We start from the raw sequence: 11,817 nt of genomic DNA, 5'->3' as shown, positions 1-11,817 counted from the left end.
TCCTCATCAGATCAGCCCATTCCCCACAGTCCCATTCCCCACAGTCAACCGGGTAGTCCAGAAAATATGTAAATGCATGTTTAAAAGTCCCTCCAAAATTAAGGACCCCACAACTCCAGACCCCCCCCCAGGCCCACTCCAAGTTCAATGTTCAAGAACAGCGGCTTATGCTCCTGCAGGGCCTCGGTTCTATCCATTTGTGTTACTTGAGGTTCAGCAGCAACCTCCTCCATTGTCTTCTGTATTTGCACTTGCCCTGTCAAAACAGGTTCCTGGGTTGGATCCTGAGTGGTTTCTATATAAGTATTCACTGTTTGTCCAAAATTTTGAACTGCAACAGTCATCAAATTCATCTTCTCATGCATCTGCTCCAACAAAGTGCTTGTCTTGCAAAAAGCAAGCACCAAAACTTATTCTATATCCATTTTTGTTCAAGGTCAGAGTCTGGTCTCATGATCCTAATCTCCACAGCTGTGAAATCCCCAGATCGACTCCAGCAACAATTTAACAAGCTCCCTCTAGAGGGAACAATTTCCATTTGTATCCATCTTTTGAAGGCAAGTCCAGCAAAAGAAAGTTACTTTCATTTTTCAAATTTTATTTCTTTTAAATGCAAAAGGTAACTTTGGAATCAATTTGTTTCTCTTCTTTAACTATCTGTCAAAAAGCGTTCCATTCACAGTTGATGGGCTTCCCCAAAAGTTTCTGTCTCTGACACCCCGTTCCCAGGTTTGAGACGGTGGAAATTTATCTTTCTTTACTCTCTCTCCGCAGGCTTAAACAATCAAAATTCCCCCTCTTTCCCCCTGCTTCCAAGAGGGGTTTTGATGGTTATAAATGAAGGAAATTTAGGTCTTTATATACAACTTTCCAGACTTTGGCTTGCACAATTTTTGCTTCAGTCTATATACAAAAAGCAGAAGCCGGACTTCCTGTTTAGACCTTCCGGCTTCAATGCCAAATTAAAGTGTTTCTTAGTCCAATTATCAGTTCTACTCACGGGTACTTGTTTAGAGTCCAATTGTCCACAGGAAAAAGCCAGCGCTCTCCGGCAATGGCTGTGCGGCTTCACTCCGTAAAAATAGCGGTTGATTCAAGACACCGCGCCGCTCACCCCACGTCGCTTCGGATCCCCAAAAAAGGGGTTTCCTTGCGAGTAGGGGAGGCGCTCCTGGTGTCAGCCCAATCCCACGTTCCCAGGCTTCCTCCGCCTGGGATTTTTAAGGGGTCTCCGCCTTCGCCGCGGCGGCAAGACCCAATTTTCGCGGAGCGGGTTCCTCTGAGTCAGAGGAATTCCGCCATTGCCGATGGCGCTAAGTCTTCTGAGTGCCGCAACCCTAGTCCCCTTTGACTGGACTTAAATGTCCAGGGGTCCTTTACCTTGTCATAGTATTACTATGTTTGTGCGCATCTTCTCTGCAGTGCAGAAAAAAAAATATCCCTCTCTTTGGGGTGAATGATAATCAGTTGCAATGTAGGCTTTACAAGCTCTAAGCGTGCTTAGCTGAACAAATTACAGTCAAAATAAAAGACATGTTATTTGACTTGAGTCCCAGTTGAGGTCAATACCTCTTACATTGATATGGCAAGTAGTTGTTGCCTGGTGTTAATTGCCTCTGTATTCTGTGGGAGAGGAAAGGCTCGGAAAGGTAAGGCAATGTCTCTTGATTTTTTATAACAGACCCTCCAAGTGTCCCTGTTTTCCAGGGACAGTCCTGGATTTGCAGAAGACATCCCAGTTTCTGATTTGATCCTGGAATGCCCCACTTTTCCTTAAGACATCCCTATGTTGGACCATTTCGATCGGATACTCCCTGCTGATGTGGATAGATTCCTCCAAGTTAGTAGGCCCACCACCTGCCTCCTTGATCTGTGCCCGTCTTGGCTGATTAGGGAGTGTCCAGATGTCGCACACACACCCCTGGTTGAAATTATCAATTTGTCCCTTGACACAGGGACATTCCCAGTGGAACTGAAGGAAGCAGTGGTGTGTCCACTCTTAAAGAAAACTTCATTAGATCCCTTAGACCTATCCAATTACTGCCCAGTTCCAAATCTTCCATATCTGGGTAAGGTAATTGAGAGAGCGGTTGCTGAACAGCTTGGTAGGTTTGTGGAGGAAACATCGGCTTTAGATCCATTTCAGTCCAGTTTCCGTCCTGGTTTTGGGACAGAGACGGCTCTGGTTGCCCTAACAGATGATCTCCGTAGACAACTGGATCGAGGCGGGTCAGGACTGCTGATCCTTTTAGATTTGTCAGCAGCCTTTGACATGGTCGATCATGATCTTCTGGACCACCACCTTGCCAACGTGGGAATAAAGGGCATAGCCCGTAACTGGTTGTGCTCTTTTATCTCTGGTCGGGGACAGAGGGTGGCACTAGGGAGGGAGATGTCGTCGCGCCACTCCTTGGTGTGTGGAGTGCCACAGGGCGCAATTCTCTCCCCGATGCTTTTTAACATCTTTATGCGCCCCCTTGTCCAGATTATCCGGAGCTTTGGGCTGGGCTGTCACCAATGACACTCAGCTCTATCTGCTGATGGATGGCCACACCGTCTCGGCCCCGAACACATTGACCAGATGCTTGGAAGCTGTGGCTGGATGGTTTTGTGGGAGCCGATTGAAACTAAATCCTTCGAAGACAGAGGTCCTATGGCTGGGTCAGGATGGCATGGGGATGAGGGACCAACTCCCTTTTCTTGCGGGGGCCCAATTAGTGCCATTGCCTTCCGTTAAGAGTTTGGGTGTAATCCTTGACGCCTCCCTTTCCATGGAGGCGCAGGTTACAACAACAGCCAAGGCGACATTTTTCCACCTTCGCCGCATCAAGCAGTTGGTCTCTTACCTTTCTTGCCCCGACCTGGCCACAGTGATCCATGCGACGGTCACCTCCAGGCTTGACTACTGTAATTCGCTCTATGCGGGGCTGCCCTTGAAGCTGTCCCAGAAGCTCCAGTGGGTGCAGAATGCTGCAGTGAGGCTCCTCACGGGATCTCTGCCATGGGAGCATATTCACCTAGTGCTTTTCAAGCTGCACTGGCTCCCGGTAGAGTACAGGGTCAGATTTAAGGTGCTGCTTTTGACGTTTAAAACCCTTCATGGCCTAGGAGCCTTGTACCTACGGGACCGCCTTTCCCGGTATGCCCCACGGAGAGCCTCAAGGTCCATAAATAGCAACACCCTGGTGGTCCCGGGCCCTAAGGAAGTTAGATTGGCTTCAACCAGAGCCAGGGCCTTTTCAACTCTGGCTCCGGCCTGGTGGAACGCTCTGCCTCATGAGACCAGGGCCCTGCGGGATCTGATTTCTTTCCGCAGGGCCTGTAAGACAGAGTTGTTCCGCCTGGCCTTTGGCTTGGAGCCAATTTGATTCCCTCCCTCTCTTTCTTTTTTATTTTCCTTCTCCTCCTGCAATGAGGCTACATTTTAATATTTTAATGTTTCAATATTTTAATGTTGTATTTTAATCTTGTTTTTAAGTTGTAATCATTCAACTTGTTTTTATTATTGCTTGTAAGCCACTCTGAGCCCAGCCTTGCCTGGGGAGGGTGGGGTATAAATAATAATAATAATAATAATAATAATAATAATAATAATAATAATAATTTTTACCAGAGAAATGCTGGAGGGTATGGAGTTATGTGACCCCCATTCCAAGGATTTGTTGTTGTTTAGTCGATTAGTCATGTCCGACTCTTCGTGACCCCCTGGACCAGAGCATGCCAGGCACTCCTGTCTTCCACTGCCTCCCGCAGTTTGGTCAAACTCATGTTCGTAGCTTCTAGAACACTGCCCAGCCATCCACTCCTCTGTCGTCCCCTTCTCCTTGTGCCCTCCAACTTTCCCAGCATCAGGGTCTTCTCCAGGGAGTCTTCTCTTCTCATGAGGTGGCCAAAGTACTGGAGCCTCAGCTTCAGGATCTGTCTTTCCAGTGAGCACTCAGGGCTGATTTCCTTCAGAATGGATATGTTTGATCTTCCTGCAGTCCATGGGACTCTCAAGAGTCTCCTCCAGCACCAGAATTCAAAAGTATAAATTCTTCGGCGATCAGCCTTCTTTATGGTCCAGCTCTCACTTCCATACATCACTACTGGGAAAACCATAGCTTGATCTATAAGGATCTTTGTCGACAAGGCAATGTCTCTGCTTTTTGAGATACTGTCTAGGTTTATCATTGCTTTTCTCCCAAGAAGCAGGCATATTTTAATTTTGTGACTGCTGTCAACCATCTTCCATGATCATGGAGCCCAAAAGGTAAAATCTGTTACTTCCTCCATTTATTCATGCAACCTAAAGTCAGACCTGCATAGGGAAGGTTTTTATTGATCCATATTTTATTATGTTTTTATATCTGTTGGAAGCCCCCCAGAGTGGCTGGGGCAATCCAGTCAGATTGGTGGGGTATAAATAATAATAATAAAATCATGGAATAGAGCATCCCTATTTTCATCAGAGAAATGTTGGAGAGATTTTTTATAGGCGGGTTTATTGAGTTCCCTCTGATGGCCAGAAAACTGGTTCTGAAATAGCACAGTTCAGAGAGCTCAATGATCTCCCCCCACCCACCCACTTGAAGAGCCATAGGTTACTCCTTAAGTAAGAACTAAAAGCCTTTCATAACAACCTGGAGTTGTACTTAAAGACAACATGTGGATGTTCTGCATTTCTAGGTTTGCCAGTTCTGGTCCCTAGGGAATCACTGTTGCTCAGGCATGTGGACGTGCAACAGGGGACCCTTTCACCCACTTGAAAAGGAGCGCACAGAAGCTGTCTTTAAAGGTGCCAGGGGGCCCATAGGTAAGCGATGGGCAGAACCTGAGGCAAGTGGGCAGAGCAGTGGGTATAAATTTTGCCTTTGTATGGTGGGCTACCTTCTCCACCAGTGGGTCTCAGAGGGTGTGGCAGGAGGAGGATACAAGGGCAATTCAAGAATCATGTAAACATTTCAGTGTTCATCAAAATAATATTTTTTTTTAATATACAACTAGAAACAGTGTCCGTGTATCTCTTCAAGAGCTTTGTCATTCTCCATGACTTACTATTGTGAACAGGGATTTCCAACTCTCACAAATATTTATTTATTTTAATTTAATTTATATACTGCCCTATATATATGTATATATATGGAGGTCTCAGGGCAGTTCACAGAACAAAATCAAAATATAAAACCACAAAATAGATAATCAAATCAAAATAAAAACAACAACAACAACAACCCAATACTCCCCCAAAACCCACATTTTAAAAGGGCATAGGATGTCAAAAAAATCAGCCAAAGGCCTGCTTAAAAAGGAACGTTTTTGCCTGGTACCTAAAAGTGTCTTCTTCTTCCTGTTCTGTGGCGATCCCTTGTAGCCATGTCAGATTGTCTTCCATAAAACAGGTCGGAGCCAAACAGTACAAATTGAGAGCATTTGCAGATGACCTAGTACTTACATTACAAGAGCCAGAATCTAGTACGAAAAGAGTTTTAGAATTAATTCAAGAGTTTGGTCAAGTAGCAGGATTTAAATTGAATAAGCTAAAAACTAAGGTATTGGAGAAAAATCTAACACCTATTGAAAGGGAGAGGTTTCAGAATGAGACAGGTTTAACTGTGGTTAAGAAAGTGAAATATTTGGGGATCAACATGACAGCTAAAAATGTGAATTTGTTTAAAGATAATTATGAGAAATGTTGGACAGAAGTGAAAAGGGATTTGGAAATTTGGTCAAACTTGAAGCTTTCCTTGTTGGGGCGAATTGCAGCTATAAAGATGAATGTATTGCCTAGAATGTTATTCTTATTCCAAACATTGCAAATAGTTGATAAGATGGATTGTTTTAAGAAGTGGCAGAAAGATATTTCTAAATTTGTCTGGCAGGGCAAGAAGCCCAGAATAAAATTTAATATATTAATTGATGTTAAAGAAAGGGGTGGATTTGCCCTGCCAGACTTTAAACTATATTATGAAGCAGCAGCTTTCTGCTGGTTGAAAGATTGGCTACTTCTGGAGAATACAGATATTGTGCTGGTCCCAGGGGGGATGAGGTATTATTACCGTAGGCCAAGATCAACAGGGAGCCGGGCAGGTCAGCAGGAACGGAGGTAGGGCAGAAGCAGGAGTCCAGGTGGGGAAGCAGGAACACTGGTAAGGCAGAAGCAGGAATCCAGGCGGGGAAGCAGGAACACTGGTAAGGCAGAAGCAGGAATCCAGGCGGGGAAGCAGGAACACTGGTAAGGCAGAAGCAGGAATCCAGGCGGGGAATAGGCACACTGGGAGTGCCAAACAAGGACTGGGTAAAGCAGATACTTCACAACGACGTTGCTCCCGCAACCTGAGACCGGGCTGCCTGACCTTTATCTTCTTCTAAGGCCGGGGGCGGTCCCGGCCCCCAGAAGCCCCGCCTCTCTTGGCCTTAAGGCGAGCACTCCTCCTGGGAGACACCAGTTCCCTTCGCCTCTCTGCCCTAAGCCTCTGCAGATCAGGAGAGGCCGAAGGGTTACTGGGTCCTGGAGGAGGCTCACCTGTAGCCACTGAGTCTTCCAGCACCTCTGGGGCCTGAATGATTTCACCTGGTGCCTGCTCTTGAGTTTCCTCAGCAACTAGGCCTTGCCCAGGTTCAGCCGGCCCTGGAGGCGGGGACTCCTGTGCCGGCTGGGGTTCCTCCGGATCGCTCTCAGACTCGGAATCCCAGGCCATCACACCATCCCCCCTCCCAGGCCCCCCCCCTCACTTGAGGGCCCGGACCCGGCTTGCTGGGGTACGCTGCATGAAACTCCCGGATGCAGGCAGGTGCGTGGACGTTGACCGCTGGTTCCCAGGAGCGGTCCTCTGGCCCATACCCCTTCCAGTCAATGAGATACTGCAGCCTTCCCCTGCGGTATCGGGAGTCCAGAATGCGTTCCACCTCGTACTCTGGCTCTCCCTGCACCAAAACTGGCTGCGGTCGGGGACGGTCTGGGTGGAACTCGTCGGGTGGGGCCACCGGACTCAGAAGGGACCTGTGGAATACCGGGTGAACCTTCAGGGTTGCTGGCAACTGGAGACGGAATGCCACAGGCGAGACCTGGTCCACAATAGGGAACGGGCCGGTGAACCGGGCGTCCAGCTTCCGCGAAGGTCGAGAAGGGTGGAGGTGGCGAGTGGAAAGCCATACCAAGTCACCGACGTGAAGTTCCGGCCCCACCTGGCGGTGGCGGTCGGCCTGGACCTTGTACGCCTCCTTGGCCTGGCGCAGCTGCTCCATCAACAGCTGTTGCTGGGACTGGAGCTCCTGAAGCCACTCTGTCACCGCAGGGACCGCAGATGCCGGCAGCACATCCGGAAACAACCGTGGGTGAAGGCCATAACTGGCTTGGAACGGGGTCTGCTGGGTGGACGCATTCACCGCGTTGTTATAAGCGAACTCCGCCAATGCTAGGTGGTCGACCCAGTCGTCCTGCTGGTAGCTGCAGTAACACCGGAGGTACTGTTCCAGTACCGCGTTCGCCCGTTCTGTCTGGCCATCAGTCTGTGGGTGGTAAGCAGATGAGAGACAGACCTCTGTTCCGAGGGCCTGGTGCAAAGCACGCCAAAACCGGGACGTGAACTGAACGCCGCGGTCGGATACTACACGCTCAGGTAGGCCATGCAGGCGGAAAACATGCTGAAGGTACAGCTGCGCGGTTTCCTTAGCTGAGGGTATGGATGGGCAGGGGGCACAGTGCACCATCTTCGTGAAGTGGTCAGAGAAAACTAGAAGGCAGGTGCAGCCACGAGACGGGGGTAACTCCACTACAAAGTCTAGAGAAACTGTGTGCCAAGGACGTGGTGGAACCGGCAACGGCTGAAGAAGGCCGGGGGGTCGCCCGGTAGGCCCCTTGGCCCGCCTGCAGACGTCACAACCAGCGACGTAGCGAGCCACGTCAGCCTTCAAGCGGGGCCACCAAAACTCACGGCTTACCAGATGGGTGGTCCGATACCGCCCAAAGTGCCCCGCCGCTGGAGCGTCATGGGTCATCCGGAGAACCTCAGCCCGCAGCGGCCCTGGTGGGATGTACAGGCGCCCGTGGTGCAGCAGGAGACCCTGATGCGAAACCAGCCCTGGATACTGAGGGCATGATCCTTCGGCCAGTTCCCGGAGTCGTTCCTGGGCCCAAGCGTCGACCCGTTGCTGCTCCCGCACCCGAGCCTGCAGTGGCTCAACCTCCTGGGTGGCCAGGAATGCAGCTGGTGGTAGGATCGTGGTGGGTGCTGCTTGCTGAACTGTGTCTGCGTTGTCTTCAGGTTTCCGGGACAGGGCATCCGCCTTCTGGTTTTGGGAGCTAGGGATGTAGCGGATCCGGAACTGGAACCGGGAAAAGAACAACGCCCACCGGATCTGCCTTTGGTTCAGCTTGCGGGTGGTCTGGAGGTATTCCAGGTTCCGGTGGTCGGTTCTCACCTCCACCGGGTGTCTTGCTCCTTCAAGATGGTGGCGCCAAACCTCAAAGGCCACCTTGATGGCCAGCAGTTCCCGCTCCCACACGGTATAGTTACGCTCCGCTGGAAGGAGCTGGCGGGAATAGAAGGCGCAGGGTAAGAGTGGCGCTTCCGGTTCGTGCTGCTGAGACAAGACGGCACCGAGAGCCGTACTGGAGGCGTCAGTCTCTACCACAAAGGGTCGAGAAGGATCCGGATGCTGCAAGATTGGCGCTCTCTGGAAACAGGCCTTCAACCCTTGAAATGCCTCCTCCGCCTCCTTGTCCCAGGAAAACGGCGTCTTGGGGCGCAGAAGCCGGGTCAACGGGGTGGTGCGGTGAGCATAATCCGCAATGAAGGTCCGATAATAGTTGGCGAACCCCAGGAAACGCTGTAGGTCCTTGCGGTTCCGAGGTGCCGCCCATTCTCGAACCGCTGCCACCTTCCCAGGATCCATCTGCACCCCACCTGGTGAGAGTCGATGACCCAGGAAGTCCACTGACTGCTGATGGAACTCGCACTTGCTGAGCTTTGCATACAGACGATGCTCGCGCAAGCGCTGCAGCACGGTCCGGACATGGCCCTCGTGGCACGCCGGGTCACGAGAGTAAACCAGAATGTCATCCAAGTACACCACCACGTACTTGTCTAGCAAGTCCTGAAATACGTGGTTGATGTACCGTTGAAACACAGCAGGCGCGTTGCACAAACCAAAGGGCATAACCAGGTATTCAAACTGTCCGTACCGGGTCCCGAATGCTGTCTTCCACTCATCCCCGGCGCGGATCCGAATCAAATTGTAGGCTCCCCGGAGGTCTAGCTTGGTGAACACCTGCGCCCCTTGCACCCGCTCCAGTAACTCCGAAATAAGGGGCAAGGGGTACCGGTCCGGGATGGTAATCTTGTTCAGGGCCCGGTAATCATGGCAAAGGCGGAGCTCCCCACATTTCTTCTTAACAAAGAGCACTGGCGCAGCAGTGGGCGAGGTAGAAGGTCTAATGAACCCTCGCTCCAGGTTCTTGCGCAAGAAGTCCTGCAAAGCCTCGCGCTCTGGCTCTGTTAACGAGTATAAGCGACTCACCGGTAGAGGCGCTCCGGGCTGGAGGTCTATGCCGCAGTCAAAGGACCGATGCGGCGGCAGCTGGTCTGCCCCCCGTTCCTCGAACACGTCGTGATAGTCCCGGTACTCAGCGGGGAGCGTTGCAGCAGCCTCCTCAGTGGGCGCAGCTGCTAGCATCTCAGTCTCAGCAGACGAACTGGGGTCTGGGAAGTGTACAGTCCGTTTGACCCAATCAATCTGCACATTGTGATCCTCTAGCCAGTCCATCCCAAGCACCAGGGGGAACCGGGGCATGGAGGCAATATCCAGAGTTCGCATCTCACGGTGCTGCTGGAGGCACAGGACCAGGGGCTGGGTCTCTTGAGTGACGGCGCCCGAACGCAGTGGCCGTCCGTCGATTGCCTCCACCTGTACCGGTTCTGGCTTGTTCCGAAGTGGCACCCGATGCTGGGCAGCAAAAGCAGCGTCCATATAAGAGCGGGTTGCCCCTGAATCCACCAGGGCATGGGTAAGAATCCATGGCCCTCCTGGAGGGTATAGATGTACCGGAACCATAAGGTGTTGTAATTCGATTGGTGCGGTCCCATTCTGTGCTGTTTGGGACCCCAGGGAGCCAGGGCCATCAGCTACTGGGGTTGGCGGTTTCTCAGGACAGGATCGTGCATAGTGTCCGCTTCCGCCACAATAGAGACATAGATTCCCCTCCCGACGCCGCGACTTCTCTGCGGGGGAGAGGCGTGGCCGCACTGCCCCAAGCTGCATGGGTTCCTCCAATGACTCAGCTGGGCCTGTGGGGCTGCTGGTGGACCCCGGGGCCGAGAACTGGAGGTGCCGGCGGCCCCGAGCCTGACGCCGATCCTCTAGCCGATCGTCTATCTGTAGACTCCGCTGAATAAGAGCGTCTAGCGTGGTGGGGCGTTCCATTGTGGCCAGCTGGTCCAGTATCTCATCTGAAAGCCCCTCGAGATACTGGTCCCGAAGAGCAGAGTCGTTCCAGGTCAAGTCCTGTGCCAGCAGCCGGAATTCTGTGGTGTATGCGGCCACCTTGGACTTGCCCTGTCTCAACCGCCGAATCGCCCGGTTGGCTTGACTCCCCTTCAAAGGGTTGCCGAACGCGGCCTCCAACAGATTGCAAAACCCCCCGTAGTCTGCCAACAAGGGGGAGTCTTGCCTGAGCAGCGGCAACGCCCACTTGGCCGCCTGGTCCTTTAACAAACTAATCAAAAAATGCACCTTGGTGCGGTCGTCGGGGAAGTTCCGGGCGCGCCCCTGAATATACAGCTTGGCCTGGGCAAGGAACATGGGAAAGCTGGCCGGAGCCCCATCAAACTTCTCAGGCAAGGCCACTGGGTACTTGCCAGAAGCCGGGGCGTCGGCCCCAGGAGCCGGTAGGGCGTCCAAACGCTGCTGTAGTGCCGCAACCACGTTACTGAGCTGCTGCACGGTGTGCGTCAAGGCCTGGTTCTCCTGGGCTATTGCCAACAATGTAGCCGCTTGGTCAGCCATGGCCTCTGAATCTTCCCGAACGCACCCCAACAAAGAGGGAGTGCGGGTGTGGCGGGAGCAAACTGTGCTGGTCCCAGGGGGGATGAGGTATTATTACCGTAGGCCAAGATCAACAGGGAGCCGGGCAGGTCAGCAGGAACGGAGGTAGGGCAGAAGCAGGAGTCCAGGTGGGGAAGCAGGAACACTGGTAAGGCAGAAGCAGGAATCCAGGCGGGGAAGCAGGAACACTGGTAAGGCAGAAGCAGGAATCCAGGCGGGGAAGCAGGAACACTGGTAAGGCAGAAGCAGGAATCCAGGCGGGGAATAGGCACACTGGGAGTGCCAAACAAGGACTGGGTAAAGCAGATACTTCACAACAACGTTGCTCCCGCAACCTGAGACCGGGCTGCCTGACCTTTATCTTCTTCTAAGGCCGGGGGCGGTCCCGGCCCCCAGAAGCCCCGCCTCTCTTGGCCTTAAGGCGAGCACTCCTCCTGGGAGACACCAGTTCCCTTCGCCTCTCTGCCCTAAGCCTCTGCAGATCAGGAGAGGCCGAAGGGTTACTGGGTCCTGGAGGAGGCTCACCTGTAGCCACTGAGTCTTCCAGCACCTCTGGGGCCTGAATGATTTCACCTGGTGCCTGCTCTTGAGTTTCCTCAGCAACTAGGCCTTGCCCAGGTTCAGCCGGCCCTGGAGGCGGGGACTCCTGTGCCGGCTGGGGTTCCTCCGGATCGCTCTCAGACTCGGAATCCCAGGCCATCACAGATATTTTGGATCTAGAAGGTTTTAACAATACTTTCGGGTGGCATGCATACTTGTGGTACGACAAGGTTAAAGCTCATAAAGCTTTTA

The sequence above is a fragment of the Podarcis melisellensis genome (genome assembly GCF_964234715.1).
Source record: "Podarcis melisellensis genome assembly, chromosome: Z".
Taxonomy (NCBI): Eukaryota; Metazoa; Chordata; class Lepidosauria; order Squamata; family Lacertidae; genus Podarcis; species Podarcis melisellensis.
This window is presented reverse-complemented; position numbering follows the sequence as displayed.